At 39.4% G+C, this 21,404-nt stretch overlaps 2 long non-coding RNA genes across 3 annotated transcripts in view; one reads left to right on the forward strand and one right to left on the reverse strand.

The window, feature by feature from the left end:
• The window catches only part of LOC141425743 (uncharacterized), a 47,580-nt gene extending 27,535 nt beyond the window's left edge, over positions 1–20,045 (reverse strand). For both annotated transcript variants that reach the window (XR_012450827.1, XR_012450826.1), the window contains exons 1-2: positions 19,949–20,045; positions 19,742–19,863 (exon numbers count right to left, since the gene is read on the reverse strand). This is a non-coding gene — a long non-coding RNA (uncharacterized lncRNA). The remainder of the gene's footprint in view (positions 1–19,741; positions 19,864–19,948) is intronic.
• Positions 544–7,542, forward strand: LOC141425741 (uncharacterized). Its single transcript, XR_012450824.1, has 3 exons — positions 544–632; positions 3,109–3,232; positions 7,298–7,542. It is a non-coding gene; the product is annotated as an uncharacterized lncRNA (long non-coding RNA).
• Positions 20,046–21,404: the final 1,359 nt, after the last annotated feature.

A 21,404-nucleotide genomic window follows, 5' to 3' on the forward strand; every position in this document is an offset into this window, starting at 1 on the left:
ACTACCACCATCATTACCACAACCTACAACAACAGCAAAACACAAAATACAAAAGCACCCCCCCAAAAAAAACCCCTTACAATCATAGGTTACAAGACATAGTAATGAAAACATTGAGAAAAATTTAAAATTGAAAAATCCAGGTAGCTTCTTTACCTGGATCCTTTTATATTTTTTTGTAGTTCTCTAGACCCTCATATTTTTTAACAGTAAAAAAGAAAAATAGTCTGCTATCACCTCTAGATGTCTTTCCTTTCAGTGACCTGTTTGCAGGCAATGATTTACTTCTGGCCTTTGAAGTTAGGTGCTTGGCTTTGGGTTTGGGGTATTACCATTCCTTTTTGTGATAAATGTGTATCTGATTAATACAGATAAACACCTGATAGGAAGAGAGTGCAGCGTAATGTATGTGTGATTCTTAACCCATTGTTTTAGTTCACTGCCCTTGTGGGACCATGGTGTTCTGGAGTGATTTGCCAATGCCCTGGCCTTTGCCCTTTGCTCCCATGGGGTCCCTTTCTCTGTTAGCTCCTGGCACATCCACTTCATTGTCTCTTGTCAACTCTGAAATCATCTCTCTGCTGTCACCCCACTGCCCTTCAGAACTCTTTCCCTTGAAGCCCTCCAAGCAGGTGCTGTCTGGCTTCCCCCTGCCTGTCGTTCTGCTAACTCTGTGTCTTGTAGACATCCTAGATCTGACTCGCCTGTCTTTATTTAGCCCAGCTACCTTTGTGTTTCCAAACTTAGTGTTTACTAGCACCTATCCTATTTCCTTCAGCACAGCTTAGGAAGAAAGGGAACCCAGGATGCTCCCACTGTAATGCTCCTACTATTACGGATGAAATATAGAGACAGTGGGTGAAGGGTGTCTCTTAGGAAGCTCTCTGTACACTGTTCCTTCCTTTTGTTTCTCGTCTTAGCAATTTTCATCTTAGTCTGAAAACTTATTAGGCAAGGGTTCTGAATTGTATCTTTCAAGAATGTGCACAAGTTTAGACTGGTGGATGACTCATTGACTCTAAGGAATTTAAAAGTGGGGGTTCACTAAGAAAGCTTGAGAAATGAGAGTGACAGAGAGAGAGAGAGAGAGAGAGAGAGAGAGAGAGAGGACACTAAGAGGTCCTGCTGTAGACAGAATGACTGAATGAGGCATTCCAAGGCCCTCTGTAATTCACCAATAACTCTCTTTATTCATGTGATACAGATGGTGAGAGGGTGGGCCCTCTGAGGCCATCTGATGGGAGAAAGAAAAGAAAGGGACCATAAGTACTTCTCCCCTGCTCAGCCCCAATTCAGTCAGCAGTAGCTGTGATTACTATTATTTATTAACCCCCTTCTATTGAGTCCTTTACCAGTTACTAAGTAGTGATGGTAGTGACTACCATTACTGAGTCCCTCTCTTATTGAAACTCATTTATTGAGCTCTTTACTATGAATAGAAACTATCTTATTCAAACAAAAAACCCAGAAACCCCTACCTCATTTAATCCTCACAAACCACGTTTGAGGATTTTCATGATTTTATACATGAGAACACAGAAGCCCAAGGTCGTGTAGTTAGTGAAGGGTATAGTCAGGCTGTCTGTCCAATCCGAAAGTCCTCACCTATTTACTGACTTTTGATCTTTCCCCCACCCCCTTTGGGAGGGAAGAAAGGAACCTCACATTGCTTGGTAAGGAGAATGTGAATTTGCCTTATACTCAGGGCTTAGCATGTTAGATAGTTTCTCAGTACTTTTTTTGCTGAAAGAATGAGCAAGTCCAACGCAGTTGCTCCATGATGGAGTGTGGAGCTGAGCAGCAGAGTCAGGGAAAGTGCTGTGTAGAGGAGGGGGAAGGAGGCCTGTTCTGTCTTACTAACCATGCAGTCTTGGGCTATTGCTTGGATTCTGTGGGCCTCAGAGTATTACTTGTAAAATACAGAGAGGCTGTGATCTCTCCAAAGCTGGATTCTCATGAGGCATGGGGAAAAAGCTACTGGATCCCTTTGGATGTGTGCATCTCAGTGAAAGTGAAGGGATTCCATGCCTGGTATTTAGGAATTTTCTCTTTGTATCTCAGACACCTATCTGTGATTTATGGCAAACTCTTCCTTTTTCCTGTACTATTTCTCTATTTGCCAAGGAGCTAATCAATACCTGCATACTTTCTTGCTTACTATTTGTTATAATCCCAGAGCTTCATAGAAGACAAACATTTAGCATTTTAGTAACATATGTATTAGAATTGGGAATCAAACCCAGTGCCCTGGGCAAGTGTTCTTCTACTTGAGCTGTGCCCCCAACCCTTTTGTTTTTATTTGGGTTCACTAACTTTGCCCCAGCTGGCCTCAAACTGGTGATCCTCCTGTCTAGTAGCTGGGATTACAGGCATGTGACACCATACCTGGCTATGTTGAGGCTTAATAATCATTTAAAAAGACCATGAATATCATCTAATGAAAACTTTGCTATCATATCTTCCTCACCCAGGGAAATACTGCATTGTGATAGCACTTAGTATTTTGGATATTTGCAATTTTTTGTTTGCTTTTTTCAGAGCATTTTTATTAGCATATATTAGTTGTACAGGGGGGATTCATTGTGACCTTTCTGAAAATGCTTATACTATACATTGGTTATATTTGCCTGGTGCTTGCAGCAGTTGAAAGAAGGTGTCAAGAAAATCACAGATCATTCAGGCATAGGCTGATATGTTACACAGTTATCCCAAGTCTATAATATGACTGATTTCACTGACAATTCCTTAAAAGAAATAAACTCCAATTAGGAAATTGTTCTTGTCCTGTAAAGTGAAGCCTTTTAGTGATAAACTACATTTCAGGGAGAGATAGGGGAACAGAGAGAGAGAGAGAGAGAGAGAGAGACAGAGAGAGAGACAGAGAGAGAGAGAGAGAGAGAGTAACATCATGCAGGCACTTATAAAGGGCTGACTTTAAACAAATTGAGAATTGAACTTGACAGTTTTGACTAATTAACTCACTTTTTTTTCTGGGGGTTGTAGTGATAACAATATATACATTCTAGAATCAAAAGTGTTCTCAGAGAGAGACATGAAACTTTGAATCTGAGTGACTAGTGAAAAATGTTCATTATTGATGTCTTCCAGGTGCAGAAGGAAGAATGACTATGTGCCAAGTGTGCATTCCTGGTTATTTAGAAGAGGGAGGCATCAGCAAGTCTGTAAGGAAAAAGCAGTCTGAGAGCCCTTGAGTTAACACAAGACCACACAGGTAGCAAGTGGCAAAGATAAAATAAAATCCAGGTCCTCTGGGCTTCTCTTTGAGTAGTTGTTTACTTTCTCACCCTGACATTGTCCTGTTTCTTGGATTTGCAAGGTTAAGATAGGGGAACACTAATAGAAATACCCATTGCTTAAACAGTTATTAACTTAGAGCCCTCAAAGGGGTAATGCCTTTGAGAAACTGGTTCCTGGTATTATATTTAGGAATATTATAATGAACTCACAAAAAATGGGTGATGGGGGTATTTTGGAGGGCAGAGAGGAGGGGACTTAGCAGAACAGTCTTTCAAGATGGCAGAGAAGAATCATGCTTCTCTCAGAGGAACTCTTTTTCTCTTCAGAGAATTCTAGTATTGGAAAGGGCATGATTGATATTACCAAGTATATACTTTAGATATCTATGCTGGTTATTCTTTCTCCTCTTTTGCTAGCTTGAATGTGTTCAGATATTCCTCAGTGTACAAGGCCTGCGTTCTTCCTGCTTCACTGCAAGCTTACTTCCTCTTCTGCTACTGTTAAGCTGATACCTCACCCCCACCCCCACTGGGTAACCCCAAGAAAGAGCTTGGATGCAGTTACCTCTTGGAACACTCTCTTTTGGCCATGTTGCCTTCATAATTCCTTTTTTAGGGTATTGGTTTTCTTGGTCTCTCCCACAATTAGTTTGGAAATTTCTCAGCTGCCTCTGTCACTCAACTCTCAAGGGTAACTTTTGTCATCAACAAAATATTGGAACAGGTGAAACCTGTTACCAGTAATGTGACCCAGAGTGGAAAGATAGTGACTCAGTCCAGGCAGCTCATGTCAGGTTTGACAGAGATGACCGTGGGAATCCAAATGTCTCCTTGTGGCTTTTGCAGCAAAAGGTCTTTGAATGGCTTCATTCCTGAAGGTGCAATTCCAGTGTTGTAAATGTGACTATCTCAGTGCAAGTGGACATGTGCACAAAGCCACCTGTCCCACATCCAGTGCTGGAGAACCTTGCCTTACAGCTACCACAATAGCAGTTCTAGAAACTCAAGGGAGAGCACAGGAGAAGAGTCTATTCCAAGGCTCAGACACACAACTCAGGGCCACAGCAGGAGTTTCCAGTGAAGCCAAAGAAGAAAGAGGTTTATCACAAACCATTCATAATCTCACCTTTTCTTATACAACTTCATTTTGCTGACTCATTAGTGTTAACTTCTATGCTATTCATTGAGTGTCAAAAATCCCATCTGTCCCTTCAACATTGCTCCTCTTTTTCCTAAGTCTCAGAGCTACTCTTGGGTCAGGTTAACCCAACCTCAAAAAATGTTCTTGGAGTTTACCCAGGTAGTCAGTCTTTCCTGCTCAGCTTAGCCATCCACCGTGACATTTTAAATTTACATAAAAGAAGATTAATCTAGCAGGAGCAAACTCTACTGCCTTAAGAGAAGACATGAATTCTACGCCAAGGATCACAAATTAATAGTTATGTGACTTTATCTCTTTTGTGCAAGTCACATCATTTCCTAGTATGTCTGGCTTTAGTTCTGTATAGAAAGGACAAGATAACTGTCACTGCTTGTGTACAGGGATGCCATGAAAGGACATGAAATGAAATAAATGAACCAATGCAACTCCTTAGAGGTAAATCCTCCATAAAGTCAGCAACTTGAAGTTATCCTTATAATGACGTAAGTGGATGTAAATGCTCACTAGGGCTTAAACTACAGTAAACTTAGGGAAGTGGAAGGGTGGTGCTTTTGTGCTAAAAAGAATACGTGCCCAGCAACCTGTTTTTTTTCCCCTACTTTCAGGGTATGTGTGCATTAACATTTTTGAGTTTCCACTTTTTCTTGTGAAGGTTTTGCTAAAACCTATGAGTTTAGACTATCTAGTGAAAAACTATATCCTCTTACTATTGATGTTTTCAAACATTTAAGTATTTTGACCCAAATGCTAAAGAACAAAGTCAATTGTTTAACTAAAAAGGCAGAATGTAAATATTTAGGTTGGGTGTTCAGGGCATCTATTTTCACAATCACAACACTTTCCTGCAAATGTTTGAAAAGAGTTATAATACAGCGCTTTGAAAAGCGTGGGAAATTAAGGATGAAATAAAAACCCCACCATAAACTTCCTTCCTCAGTTTTGAATGAGATTTCAATGAGATTCTCCGATACTAGTGTGGACTTTAATAGCTTTTTTAGGTGACTCCATACTACTCATTTTTGGAAATATTAATTTCATTTTAACTAAGACACGGTTTATAGTGAATTAAGTGAAATACTGAAATATAATTTTTGGAATATTAAAAATGTGATTTTTATAAAAAAATATGATTTTCATTTTAGTCCTTTATTCCCATGTTCTGCAGATCAATTTAAACTTCATAATCTTGCTTACCAGCAATTCGCTTTTGTGTGAGAGTCCTTCTTTGGGCTGCCTGTTCACTCATTTATGCATGAATCATCAAGTATTCGATCAGTCACTGTGCTAGATATGATTACATTTTATAAAGATATGGGTTTTCCATTTAGGCATATTTCTTTTATACTTGGTAAAACAACTTGTTATAAAGCATACCCTGAACACTAAAAAGGAACTGATATGCCCTCATGTAGTAATTAGTGAGGGTCTACAACTCAGTGTTGTGGCCATGTTGGGGAAAGCAGTTGGGGGTGATAGCAACAATAATAGCTTGCAACAACAGATCCTGCCATGTGCCAGCTGCTGTTCCAGATGCTGGAAACTCATGAAATATTCATGTTCTCCTATGGTATGAGCATGCTACACCACTCCTGGGCAAGATATCCGAAGGAGTGTAAGTCAGAGTGCAGCAGTGATACCTGTATATCCATGTTTATAGCAGCACTGTACCCAATAGCAACTATGGAACCAACCAAAGTGCCCATCAAAGGATAAAGAAGATGTGGTATATATACATAATGGTACCTTACTCAGCCATAAAGAAGAATGAAATTAGGTTGTTTGCAGGAAAATGGATGGAACTAAAGGTCATCATGTTAAGCAAAATAAGCCAGCCTCAAAAAAGATAAATGCCACATGTTTTTTCTCACATGTAGAATTTAGACCTAAATATATAAAATGAAAATGTTGGAAAAGGAGACTAGTAAGAGGGGAGAGGAAAAGGAGAGGATGATGGGGGTGAATGTGATCAAAGTACATTATATCTACATATGAAAATAGCATAATGAAACACACAAACTGTAAAAATGGATGGGAGGGGAACGTGGGATAAGAAAGGGTAATGGGGATGGAATTCGATCAAGTTACAATATGTGGGTGTATGGAAATGCTACAATGAAACCACTGTGAGCAATGAATACATGTTAACAAACACATACATCAAAACTATTCATATTCTCATTGTAGGAAGGAGGAAACTGAGGCAGGAGGTCTCATTTTAAGTAATGTTTTAAAAGTCGCAGAGCTCTATAAATGCTGGAGTCAGAAAAGCAATATTATAAATCTCAAAGTGTTTTTGCAAAGATTAAAATAGGAAAGTCATGCAAAGTGCTTACATCTTAATAACCATTAGATGAAAATAAAAAATAGACCGTAGAACCATTATTTCAACAATTGCACCAAGTGGCTTATTTAAAATACGGTCTCTATGGTGGATTTGAATCTTCTCCGTACTGGCTGTGTGAGTTGGGGAAGTTGTTTTGCTTCTCTGTGTCTTTGTTTCCTTATCTATTAACTGAGGAGAGTGATTGTGAAGATCAAATGGAATAATACATATAAGTAATTGGGCATGTGTTTGGCACATGATAAACAGTTGATAAATATTAACCATTATTATTATTTTACTGTCACTGCATGAGAGGAGGGAAGATGGGTAAAAAAGCAAATTAAATTAAGATAAAATTTAGAATTTGATTACTTCATGTAACTGAAATACCATAGTTTATGAAATTGATTAATTTCCCACCATAGATGATAAAGATTTTTTTTGTAGTACCTAAATTATATAATGCCAAGAAGCAATTTATCAGACTAGAGAATGACTAAGCTTTATAATTTCATTTGAATTTAGTGAGCATCTTTTGTGTATCTGACATTGCAGGGTGAAGATGAGATAGGTCGTTGGCTCACAAAAGGGAACCCACACATGACCCTTCCAGCCAAAAAAGACAGGATGCGGAAATTGGTGCAATCATTGCATGAAAACCAAAAGAGAAGGGCAATGTGTGTGAAGCCTTCTGGAAAGTTCCATGCAGATGATCAGGGATGGAACCCCTGTGAGCTGCAGAGAAGTGAAAAGTGTTGCAGAAGAGGGGGGTAAGCCTACAGTCCTAAGAGTTGAGACAATTAAGGAGACAGGTTTGACAGAGCAAGTCAAGAAGGTTGAAAGTTCAATTCTTTAACATCTTTGATCTCAGATTGTATTTATTTATTTATTTAGAGGTCTATGGCCTGGAATGTGTGTGGGGGGGAGCGTGGGTTTGAACTCAGACTAGGTTCACATCTAAGTGCTGTGTTTAGGTGCCTGACATCTCTATATACTTGACCTTCCCAAGTCTCAATTTCCTTATCTGGCAAAGGAGCATAATTTTTTTGGCAGCACTGGGGTTTGAACTCAAGGCCTTAGGCTTGCTAGGCAGGTGCTCTTACCACTGGGGCCACTCTGCCAGCCCTAATTCTTAAGCCACCCAAGAAGCTAAAGTAATTATGGGACTCCAGTGACATAGGGACAAGATAGCACTTCATAGCCATATAAAATTCTGAGTATAGGGCTTCTGTAGCACTGCCTATTTTCATAGGACCCTTACATGAAAAATACAGATAGCCTAACTACAGCAAGTTTTTCCCCCGGTGGTAATTTTTTCCCATTAAACACTTCTGTGTTCTTGTTCTTACAATTCTTTTGTAAGCCACTTCCCTTTGTTGAAATCTTGACCTGCCTTGATATGGAAACTAGCTGTTAGGGGTGACGGTGGATGAGTCATTTTATTAAAATTATCGCCTGGTCTTTGGGGAATGGTCTTTTCTGGTTCTTCGTCATGGATTACAACTCCCTTCACCCTCATCATAGAAACTCATCCTTTAATACTTTTAATTGACTGCATCTCTCTGTTCTGTAATTCTAGCTTGTAAAATAAGCTCTCCTAAATATATCATCTGATGACTACTCCAGCCTGCTATGCTCTCGATTTCTCACGTCTTAGGTTATTTGAAGACGTTTATATTTACCTAATTCCCCCAGCAATCCCAGAAGGAAGCAGGATGCCAGGAGGCTTCTCTCAGTGTACCCCAGCCTTCATTGGCCAGAGAGGACAAGATTCACTTCCTTTTGTTTTGACATAAGTCACTACTTTTTTAACCCAGCCACATATCCCTGTCTTTGATAAGCTCTGATTTGAATCATCGAAAACCCAACACTGATAGTTTCATTTGCTTCTGGCTCTTTTCTTTTTCCTCCTTGTTAGAAAGTCTAATGTCCTGTTCCCTCTCTGTTCCCTACAGATCGTAATATATAGTGGATATTTAGGGTTTGTGACTGTGAGTTTAATTAATACAATTAGTGTTTTTTCTTATGGTTGGGAGATAGTGGAGGGAGAAAAGCTGTTATAAAGTTATAGTGTATCTTTAAAAATGCAATTTAAAATTTTAATCTTTTCCTATTTTTTGAAGTACTATTACTGGTGTTTCAGGGCTAAAATGTACCTCCCTTCCTCTCCTAAGTCTTGGATACAAATCCTTAGTTCATGATTTTCTTTAGGTTTTCCAGGACACTGCTAAATAAACATTATAGGCAGCCATTGTTGTAGCCTAAGTTTCTGTGCTGGGCCCCAATAGACCAAGCTAAACATCAAATGGAGTCACACATGGTAAAGTTCCATGTGACCAAACTGAAGCTAAGTTCCTATGTGACCCTCCTGAGGAATCAAGAGGGAGAGTTAAAGCTGAATTTCCCAAACAGGTTACTTTTAATTGGCACAATAATGAAGTTCCCTCTTCCTTCATCTAGATATAGATAGGGTGACCCACTACATATAACCTACTATAACCTGATGTGAACCAATCAGTTATTTTTCTCTTGCGCTATCTCCCTGTCCTCACCTTGCAAGGAAAGTAACTGAAATGACCAATCTGTTTTTTTGTTGTTGTTGTTGTTGTTTCTTCTTTCTTTAGCTCTTCTGTCTCTAAAACCACCTTGCTCTGTTTGGCCCATTGGAGCACTTACTCTATGTTATAGAATGAAGTGTTGACATTTACCTAGTCCCTCAGCAGCACTAGAGGAATCTAGGTTCTACAATCCAAAATAAATTCAATGAAGATGACTAAACTGAATTGTTGCCATTTTGTTTTTTAACAACACTTTGTAGCCAAAAGCAGAGATGGGATTGACCAAGAGAGGTTAGGCAACCTTTGTGTTGAAGATGTTTGTTGGAAGGACTTGGACTTTAATTGTGCTGCATTGTCTGGTCTTCCTCATAATGACTTGGGATGCTCTTCAAACACCCTTTCCCCAGTGGTCCCTTGGCCTCTGGGATTGGGAAGTCCAACATGTCATCTAGAGCTCACTCTGAGCAATTAAGCTGCAACTGGTTGTTCTTGCACCAGCTTCCTGTTGCAAAGTTTGGGATGTGAATCTGGTCACCATAAGAATTGAAACACTTACCCTCACTCTCTATGTCAAAGAGTGAGGACTGCTGGAGGGAAGTAGGGCACTCATCGGGCTCCTGGAGTACAGAAGTGCAGAGGGTAAGACCTAAGAGCTCAAGCTGAGCTAGGCTGTCTGGGTTCAAGTACTGCACCTAAGTTAGTAGTTGTGTGACCTTGTGCAAGTCACTCAGCTTCTCTGTGTTTCAGTTCCCTCAACTGTATACTACCTTGCAGAGAGGTTTTGAAGAATTAAATGAAAGGAAAAATAAATGGATCTATGTAGAGGGTTTAGAACAGCACCTGGCTCATGGTCTGCTATTACTCACGGCATACATCAGACTGCCTGCTGTGCGCGGCAAGCTCTCCTCAAATTCAGACTTGCAGATGAGTGGGCTGGTAGGGTTTTTCCCTATCTCCTCACACTCTGCAGGGACCCCACTGTGAACTCTATATGCTGATAAGAGATAATGAGCTTTGGGTAGAATAGGTTCTTGTTTATTGGGTGACATTCCTTTTCTGAAGGAGCCTCTATTTCTAATTCAGCAGGGTCCTTTATTTTTTTCCCATTTGGTGCCTGTACGGCTCCTGTCTAAATCTGTTTTGGCAGTAATTTCTGTGGGGACAGGACTATGCCCAACTTGTTTAATGCTATATCTGTAATTCCTAGTCTCTGGAATGATAGATTCTAAAAGCATGTTTAACAAATGATATATGGAACACTAGAAAGTGCTGTTGGACATAAGCAGTTTCCAAGAGATATTATTCTTGTACTTAGTAAGGTCAACAAACTGGGCAAGTGTGTGTGTGTGAGGGGGAGGGGGTGGGAGATTTGAGAACACAGCTTTAGTGGGAACACACCATAAATTTACAACTGCAGGAATAAACAAATATGCAGGGTTGTAATGCTTGATTTAGAAAACAGTCCCATTATATAGCATGTTAACCCAACTTGGTATTCAGGTTAGCATAGAATTTGGAAACAGAAATTCAGTGGGAGACTCAGCACCAAAGAACCACACCATAAAGACAGATTAAATACTGTGATTTTTTTTCTCAAAGCAAACTTTGATTATGGCTATTTCTTTTCCATTAATTGATGGTCTAGAGTCTAAAGGAAACAGGGCCAGGAAAGTTATCCCATGGTATTTTTAGAAGTACTTAAGTGACCTCGAACCACTCTAACAACTCCTTGAGAGCAATGGCAAAGTTCGGGACATTTTGTATCTTTGTGGAGCATGATATATTACCGCCTGCCTGGCCCAGTGTCTTTTAAGGAATCTGGCAGATCAAGTGTCAGGCCGTAGTGGGAGACTTGTTCTAAAACAATCATTAGCCAGGTTGAAACAACATTAAAAATATTTCTAAGTTTACCAATAGCACTATTCACAGTGCCTCACGCCAGAGTTATTTTCTTTTGCTTCTTGGAGATGTTTTCATGGAGGCAACTCTCCAAGTCATGTGTGACTCCTAACAGTGGATGGCATGTCAAGTTGAGTAATCTACCCATAATCCATCTTAATTTAGCAGTGTAATTAAAAAAAGACAGGAAAATCCTTGTTGATCTTTGACCATATACTCATGAAATCTTTTACGACCTAAAAAATTTACGTCTTACAGATAAAATGTGAAGTGTAGTACAAATGAAGACTTGTATACCAAGTGTTAAATTGGGCTGGGATTTTGGAGTCATTGTGTGAACTTCTACAAACTCTAGATGGATTATAATTTTAACAAATGACATGATATTTTAATCCTTATAAATGAAACTCCCAATTCTTGCTTTTCTTTCTCAACTGGAGGAAACTAGAAAAAGAAAATTTTTTGCTTTGGGATTAGCTTTATTTTAGGGCCTATTTGCTGATTTTTGGATGAGTTGCAAGCCCCTGTGGGGAGAGGGAAGTGCTGGAGTCAGGAGGACAAAGCTTTTGATCCTGTGTTTTGTGCCAACCAAGTTTACACACAGAGCTGAAGCTCTGAACTTTCTAGAGGTCAGTTTCCTCATCTGAAAATCAGGGATAATGTGGTATACAGTGCACATTGAGTAACAATGATTTTAAAATCTGAATTTAGGTTGATTTTTAACACATATAGCTGTGTACGGAAAGCTAAGCTTGCATCAGACAACCAGAATCTTGGACCTGCTACTTGGATCTGGGAGGGATTTGGTGGAAACATCCAGTTCAGCCCCCTTAGCTCACAAATGACAAAACCAAAGTCCAGAAAAAGAGATACTTTGCCTAAGGCCATGCAGTAAGTTTGTGATTGGCATTGAACATAAGCCAAGATTCAGGGCTGACTGGGCCCAGGCATTTCTGGCCACACTGTCCTAACTTTTGGTAAAGGGCTACACAGTTTGTTACAAAATCATTCTTGTTTTCAGTGTCAACCTAATTTTATCTTATGAATGCGAAAACACTTCTTTAGAACAAAAGAGGGAAATAGCAACCCTGATCATTTGACCAGAAGAGGATGACAGAGCAGAGTTCAGATGTAGCTCAGCAAACAGAGGCTCAGAGAGGTGACACATAGACACACAGAGTCTGAACTCCTGATTCTCCATATCACAGCTGCTTTATTGTTATCTATTTATTTTAAAGACAGGGTCTTGCTAGGTAGCCCAGGCTGGCTTCAAACTTGTGATCCTCCTGTCTTAGTCTCTTGAGTGCTGGGACTACAGGTGTGTGCCAGCATACCAAGCACAGCTGCATTATAATAATAATAACTATTATTTTGTGGTTCTGGGGATGGAACCCAGGGCCTCACGCATGCTAGGCAAGTGCTCTACCATTGAGCTACACTCTCAGCCTCAGCTGCCTTATTTTGATTGGAAAACAGAAAAGTACCTCTGAGAGAATATGAGTACTATATGTTGTTTAAAACCTCCCTGGTGTCTGGCACTGTGCCTATCACCCCTTACATTTCTCTTAATGCCTTCTAAGTTGTCTGAAGAATGAAAAACTGCTACTGGAATTTTCATATCAGGTATTAAGTGAAAGTACCTGTAATCAGCTCTAGATCCATGCATGGAAGATGGCCAAAATCTCCTGATGTCCCCACCAGGGGCACTCCTGTCCTCATTCTAACAACACAGAGGAGTTTCCTGATATTATAATGTACATGCAAATGGAATAATACAGTAGGTCTTCACTTGTGTCTGGCTCCTTTTGTGGAATATTTTGATGTAGGTTGGATCCACAGGAAGTGGGATTCTAAATTTGGGGGGGGTCCTCCATGGAGGCAGAAAATCTTTCTATTGCAGTTTCATTTTCATGATGGAAAGCAGGTATCAATATAGCAGTTGATTAGTAAGAGTGTGTAGATGTAATTGGAATGAAACTTGTCCTTATTGCCAGAATTTTTGTTTCTTATATGACTCACTGCATTTAACATTAAATTATAAGTTTTAGTTAGGCCAACTGATATAAACACTATAAAACTGAGGAAAGTAAAAACCAACTCCTTTTCCCTGGTGTATGCTTTCTCTTGAACCTTTTTTAAAATAAAAGTTGTAATGCTATGTTCACAAAAGAATGACAAATTTTCTCAGAAAATAATCCAAATAAATAGAAACTCTTGTATAAAGATCCCCAACGACTCTTATAATTATCTTTGCATTACTACTCTCTAAGTAAATGTCTGACACATAGTAGGTATTCAGTAAATGATGGCTGCTAGGATAAGTAAGTAAATGAATGATGAAGTAAGTTAAAACAACATGACACAGAAAGACATCATGCCTGTTTTGGAGACTATTTGCTAGCAGAGTGAAGGGCAGAACTAGGAGCCTTCATATTCTTTGCAGATACTGGAAGACAGTTTTGGAAGTAGTTGTGCCTTTGGGATCTGGAGTGGAGTGGCTATAACCTTGTGATTCTCATGGTGGCACAGATTTCTAATTGCCTCCTAGGATACCTATTTTCTTCTTGTAGTACTGGAATTTCTGCGTATTAGTAAGGCACATAGCTACATGGCTAGATACCATATTTCACAACATCTTTTGTAGCTACAAGATGTAGTTCTTGCCAATGGGAAAGAGAAGTCATGCATCTATTAACTACTAAAGAGATGGAAAGGAATATAACTCCAATTAAGGGAGGTCTTTTTGCCTATGGTTTGCAATCTAATATAACTTAACAACAGGGCCATACAATCTTAGCTGGAAAATCTGTCGATGACCCCAAGTAGCAATCGGTAAGTTGGGTAGCAGAGGCCTGTCTCAGTGATAGGGACCTGTCTCCTGTGTCTTCTTGTTAAGGGTTCTCCTTGGCCAGACAATGAAAGCTGGCCCAGATCAAAGATTGTATGGAAGATGTTGACTTCTCAACTGTTTCAAATTGCTGTCACCAAAGGTAGTTATTATAGCTTGGTTCTTAAATGTCCCCCAAAGGTTAAGTGCTAAAAGCTTGGCCCCAGCTGATGGCGTTCTTGGATGGTGGAAATTCTAGGAGCTGGGGCTAGGAAGTAGGTCATTGGGAAGTAGGTCTTTGAAGGGAATATTGTATCTTCAGTCCCTGGCTCTTTTTCCCTCTCCTTGCTTCCTGGCTCCCATGAGGTGGGCACTTCTGCTCTACCACATACTCTTCACTACAGTGTTCTGCCTCAACACAGCCCAGAAACAACGGAGCCAAGAAGTCCATGGACTGAAGCCTCTGAAACCATCAGCCCAAATAAATCTTTCCTCTTTTATGTTTTTTTCTCAGATATTTTGTAACAGTGATGGAAAGTTGACTAACATAGTAGCCAACACTAAATGAGAGGACAGGCTGAGCACAGATATCAGTTAATAAGAGGAAATTTGGCTGCAGAACTGTGCAGGAGAGATCTTTGAATAGCTACTTTCACATGGAAAACAATAGTTTAGACTGCTACTTAAAGATGGAGCTGAGTGCGATCTAGTCACAGAAAAGAAGACTGCGTGCAGATATTGGAAGGAGGGGTAGACATGGTAGAGATTGACAATTTACCCTAGTTACCATTCTTCCTTTCTTTTTTTGCCTAATAAAATACTCTCTCCCTTTCCATAAGTTGTGCATATGGTTGCTTACCTACTGACTATGTGACTCACTTCTAACTAGTGGTATGTGAATGGGAATTTGTAAGTGTTTGAAGATCATTCAGTATTGACTCCCCAATTCCCAATTGGCTGAGTGACAGCCAACCCTTGGAGCTGTCTTGGATTGAAGAGAGAAGTGGCACTTTGATGACAACAGAGCCATTTCACTTGTGTGGTACCAGCTACTTCTGACTGTAACATGGAAGAAAATGACCTTCTGTCTACTTAAGCTGCTCTATTGTTTGGATGACTTTATTCCAGCAGCTTAAGCACACTGTCAGTTTCAATACAAGAAAAGAGAAACAACTGTAAGTATTTCACACAGGAAGGGATTTAATATGAAGGATTAGCCACTTTTAAAGCACTAGGAAGGTTGAAGAAGTAGATCCTAGTTTGTTCCCAAATCATCCAGGAGTGACCACAAAACTACAAAACTGACCGACCAGGGTTGCTGCTACCTTCGAGAAAGAACATCAGTGAGTTGCATCAAGGTCTTGCTGAGGCTATTGCTGCACAGCCTCCATCCACCAGAAGTTTCCAGAACAGCTGCTGGAACATGAAGCCAGGAGCCTTAACCTACTAAGCAGGGGAAATAGCAGGGAAGGAAGGAAGGTGGCTGCTATGGATAAGATAGTGTTTGTCTCCACCAAAACTCATGTTGAGGCTTGGTCCTCATGTGGCAGTGTTGGTTGGTGGACCTCATGGGAAGTGTTTGGGTCTTGACAGCAGAGCCCTCATGAATGAATGGATCCATGTCTTTGTTTTGTGAGTGACTTCTCACTCTCTTGGGCCTGGACTGGATGAGTTGCCAGGACAGCGGACTGTTACCAAGAGAGGCTGCCCCTCATGTTTTGCCTCTTCTGCGTGTGCAAGCCTGTCCTATTTTCTACCACAATTGTAAGCAGTATGTCACCCTCACCAGATTTAGTTGCTTGATCTTGGACGTTGCTGCTCCCAGAACTATGAGTCAAAAATGAAACTCTTTTCTTTATATATAATCCACTATCAAGTATTCTGTTATAGTAAAAACAGAATAAGACAATGTGGTCTTTGTCTTATTTCTGTCTTCTATATCCTCATGTCACAGTTGTGCTATTTACTTTTTGAGACCCAATTTCCTTCCAGAACTCTAGCTGCAAGGGAATGTGGGAAATGTAGTTTTTGTTTATACAACCCCTCCAAAGAAAATTAATTGGAATCTAGTGAACAAATCCACAGTTCCAGTATGTGGTTACCTCCTCTTACTGGAGACAATGTTACCCACTTGGGAAGGCACTGGGAGAATTAGATGAGATTTAGTAAGTATGAAGCACATGTATATATTTGGGACATTAAAAATTTAAAAATTAGCTGGGTGCTGGTGGCTCACACCTGTAAACCTAGCTATTTGGGCGGCTGAGATTAGGAGGATCACAGTTCAAGGCCAGTCTGGGCAAACAGTTTTCAAGACCCCCATCTCAAAAATAACCACAGCAAAATGGATGGGAGACCTGGCTCAAGCGGTAGAGTTCCTACTTTGTAAGTGTGAACAAAACCCTAGTCTTACTAAAAAAAAAAAAAAAAAAGCCCTAAAAAATTATAATTTTTTTAAGCATCATTTTGATACTTAAGATACCATGTCAATTTACACAATCTCATCTCTTTCATCAAAGCAATTATTTGGTTAGCAACTGATAAGATTGATAAGGATTTTTTTTTTTGGGTAACGACATAGAAGCATCAATCTCTCTGTTATTACAGAGCTACACCTAAACCTAAGTTTTCTTCAGTGAATGCCCAAGCAAGTGCTAACATCCCATGGTGTGAAAATAGAGTGGCTGATGAAGCTGGAGAAGACAGTGGGGGTCTAAGCATTTTTATCACCTTCAAAAGCCAGCATTCTAGTTTGAAGCAGCGAAAAAAATCCATGGAAGGATTTGAAGTTGGACAGATGCATTATGAGATTTGCTGTGTAGGAGGCAATCTGTGGTCAAATGGAAAATGCAGTAGAGGAGGTTAGAGGAAAGATGGCAAGGGGGGTAGTTGTAATAACTTAGGTAACAATGATAGCATCTTAGACCATGGTGGGAGTGGGGGTGGAGTGGGGGGGTAGGTGGGGTAGTAGCATTAAGGAGGGAGCCAAGCAGTGGGGGAGGTGACTTCAGTAGGACTTGGGGGGTTGCTACCTCAGAATTCTGTTGGGGGAATTTGGTAGTAATAAAATAAATTTATGTTTCTCAGTTACTATGTACAAAATGTCTGTAGGTGCCTTTGGATGGCTACTACCCAGTATGAATTAAAAGCCTGATTCTGAGTCATGTAATTAAGTGAAAAGAAAGGAAGAAGATGTCATGTTTTGTTGGTTTACAGCTATGAAGGAAGCAAATATTATATAAGGTTGTCTATGAACTGGGCCCAAAGTCATCCAACAGTCATTTAATGGCTGAGTGTAAAAGGATTTCAAAGCATAATTAAGCTGTACTGTTAATGTTTTAGTGACCAAAACATTGGTAAATTGCTCTGTGTTAGATGACTGGACATTTTAATGATTTAGACATTCTACTTAGACTACCCTAACAAGATATGTTATACAGGAAGGCCTCATGTCATTGCATAGCTGCATGTGTGGAAGGTAATCTTGCTAGACTCCCATTTCATTAATCTGTTTGGATCTTCAGTAAAGAACAATACCCCTGCGATAGTATTCTTAAGTTTCTTTCAAAAGGTGTAAATGCCCTGTTTTAAAATCAATGACGTCTGAAGTAATTATAGGACACCGCAAAACTACAGGAAAGATATCAGGTCAAATGAAAAGAAGCCACTCAGTTCTCCAGCAAACACCGTCAGCTCTGTTCCCATGTCACTGGTGGCAAATACCAGTGTGGCTGGTATCATTATAGGTAAAAGGTCAGTCACATTCCAACTTCCTTACTCTTTAGTATTTCCTGTGCAGGTTAAAAATATACTAGGAGAAAGTCAGCTGAGTTTATTGGGTGGTAGGACAAGTCTGTTTCACTCTGAGGAAGAGAGATCAGACTGTTCATTCAGAGTTTAATAGTGGACTATTAAAAGAAATGAAATCATGTTAAACAACCCCTAACTGTTTGATTCAGTTAAAAAGCAGTTATTAGGGATGCTGCCTATTAAGATATTCCTGTTTTTTTCTTCTACTGTGATAATCTAAAAGTTAGTTTCCATCCTTCTAGTCCTTTTCAAATCTAGTTAAAAAAAAAAAAGCACAATTCAAAATGAGTATGTCCTCTGAAAGAGGATCTTGTAATGGTTACAATTTTTCCAAATTTAATTCCTAAAGTTGTCATGTGTCTGTGACTTTGGATAATCTTACCAATTTGATATATTTAATATACTTTTACTGAATGCCTACTATGTGTAGGGCTCTCTTGAGTGGTCAAAGTTTTTCAAGTACAAATTCTACTGAGGATAAAGTTTCCTGAATCCCCACAGTTTTATGGAACAGACAGGGAAATTGTGCTTCCCAGCCAGGCAGAAGAGGTCACCTGACCAGATGAGCTGTTTCCCAGCCTACCTGTCACTGTCATGTCATGTGTAATTACATGACTCAGAATAATGTAAAATAGTTAAAACAAATAAAATATTCTAAATAGTTATTCTTAAATAATACAATAATATTCCTATGTTTTACTGAGTCTCTAAAATGATATAAGTTTAGATCAGATTCTTCACAAAAGTGCACAGAGTAGATATAATAAAGAATTTAAGGAAGCTTACCTTGAAACATTTTCAACTCTTTGCTTATTAATAATTAATAATTTATTAAAACTCTCATGGAATCTATTTCTAGCTTTAAAATCATAGAAATATAGAAGAAGACAGAAAAATTTAGAAGTATGATTCAGAGTTGCCTAAACTATGATAAAAGACACTTACATTTTTTTATTCCCAGTCTTGACAGTTACAACAAATTTACTTGCATATCAGCCTCCTAGTTCAACTTTTTTTTTTACTGATTTATAATTTTCCTTTTTTGATTGCAAAGAACTACATGCCCATCATCTCTTTCCATATATACCCTCATAGAGTGCATAGAATTAGAGAACACTAGTGTTCTAGATCAGTCATTCTTCTCCAAGCCACCTGGAGATCATAGTTTTGTGGAGGTCTATTCAGATGCTTTTCTCTGATTTTGCTAGTAATTCTACTTCTGAAATTCTTCTGGATTTTGACAAGAAAATACTGTACACTCCCATTTCACCTTAGTGAGAAAGCTCCTACAGATGGAAGACAGAGTGGAAGGTAAAAATAAGTTCATACTGGATTAAATAAAATCTCAGAACACTTTTGTTTCTGGGATTAGGTTCAGTTTCCTCAGAGTCTGCTATGGAATGAATTTCATCCTTCCAAAATTCATATGTAGAACTCCAGTGAAACTGAGTTTGGAGATAAGGTCTACAAGGTGGTAACTCAGGTTAAATGATGTCATAAGAGTGGAGTCTTGATCTTACAGTATTAGTGTCCTTATAAAAAGAAATACAGCAGAGCTTGCACTCACTCTGTCTCTGAGCCTGCACAAAGAAGAGTTTGTACAAGCATGCATCATGTAGCAAGATGGTGGCTGTCTGTAAAGCCAGGAAGACAGGCATCACCAGAAACCGACCATTGGCACTAAATAGGTTCAGATGAACCCATGGTTCCCTATCTACTAATCACCTTTCTTATCTCAATTCACTATTTTCTTGTCTGACCCACTCAGACACCTGAGACTTCCCCTCAGGATCCAAGTCTGATCCAAGTCATGACTTTCTAACCCAGTCTGGATGAAATAGTTTGCTCAAACTCTTCTGGTTCACAAATAAGTTCAGAGAGCTCAAAATTTCAGCAAGAACTTACCCACAGTCTCCAACTGCAGCAAGAAAACAGCACAATGGACTCAGCAGGTTCCTGTGCCTGGTTACTTAATACTTCCTGGGAATCCTGGAGCTCTGGTTAGGATCCTGCTGATTATTCTAAAACTGTTAAAAGGAAAATTCCTTAGACCGATTAAATTTAGTAGTTTATTTGAGCAAAGGAAAATAAAGTAAAAAATAATCCACAAACCAGAGCAGATTCTGAGGATGCTAGCCATGTTATCAAACAGCATTCATAGAAAAATGGAAGTGAGGCATAGAAAACAACTCAATCGGCTACAGAGATTAGTCCACTAGTCAATTGGTTACAGCTTAGTTAGTTAATTGGTTAACTCTTACTTAGCTAATTATTGGCTTTTGGGCCTCAAGCAACCAACAAAAACTTACTATGATTAAACTCCATAATGGTTTGGTCTGTTGGTACTTGGGGCTGGTGCTGGGTTCAAATCAATGATCTTTTACAATTTTATGTAACACTGCTGTGGAGGAAATAATCGGGGTAATTGGGATTAGGTAACCACTTTAGACAAAGAGTAACAAATTGCTCTTTTGGGGGTGCTGACATTGAGTGAAAACCTGGAAAGTGGAATAAGTGCAGGATCCTATACCTCTTGGAGCGAGTGAAAGAAAGTAGGGTGGGAAAAAACTTGGTGAGCTGAAGGGTTAGAGTGAGAGTCAGAGTGGCACTGAGCAGGGAGCAGGACAGGCGATAGAGCTGGAGATGCAGTTGTGGGGCTACTGTGAGAAGCTGGGTTGAGTCTGCATTTATCCTAAGTGCATGGGAAAGCTATGGGAGGGCTGAATGACTCGAGGGTCGTCTTGGCTGCGGATGGAAATTGACTTTGAGGAGGGCAGGAAGGAAAGCAGAAGAATGAATTTTGACAGTGATTGCAGTGAGCTAGAGGGAGATGCTTTTGGCTCACACTAGGGCAGTGGGAAGCTGGGAAGAGGTGGAAAAGTGAGATACTTGTTAGTGTCTGGATGGTCATCCTTTAGGAGACTGGTCCCAACAATAACAAAATCCAAGGATACTCGAATCCTTTTATAAAACCTCTTGGTACTGGCATAAGACCCATATGCTTATACCACTTCATATATACTTCAAATCACCTCTAAATTACTTATAATACCTAACATAATGTAAATGTGAAGTAAATAGTTCTCATACTGTATACTTTAGGGAATTATAACAAGAAAAAATTCTGTACATGTTCTATACAAATAAAAAAATTTTGGTTGAATCTGTGGATGCAGGACCTGTGAATCTGGAGGGCTGACATTTTGCATTAGGACAAATTAGATTGGCTGGTGGATTGGATGCTGTATGAAGGACAGCAAGGAAGTAGCAGAATATGAAGTTTTAGCTTTGAGCAGCAAAGTGAAGGATGATTTGTTAATGGAGTAGATTAAAACTAATATTTATTTTAATAAAAATAATTAGTATATTGTTTTGCAGAGATATGAATGTCTCATGGAATTTTAAAAAGATTAACTTACATCAGATTTATTTTTCCTGAGGTAGAGGCTAGTTAAAATAGCTAACTAACTTGCCTATGTTCACTGACTGCTTGATTTTTCTTGCTTTGTCTCAGATCAAGTTCATACTTCTACATTTACCTAACAACTGTATGGAACTTTTGTCTAGG

The sequence above is a fragment of the Castor canadensis genome, chromosome 8 (genome assembly GCF_047511655.1).
Source record: "Castor canadensis chromosome 8, mCasCan1.hap1v2, whole genome shotgun sequence".
NCBI lineage: Eukaryota > Metazoa > Chordata > Mammalia > Rodentia > Castoridae > Castor > Castor canadensis.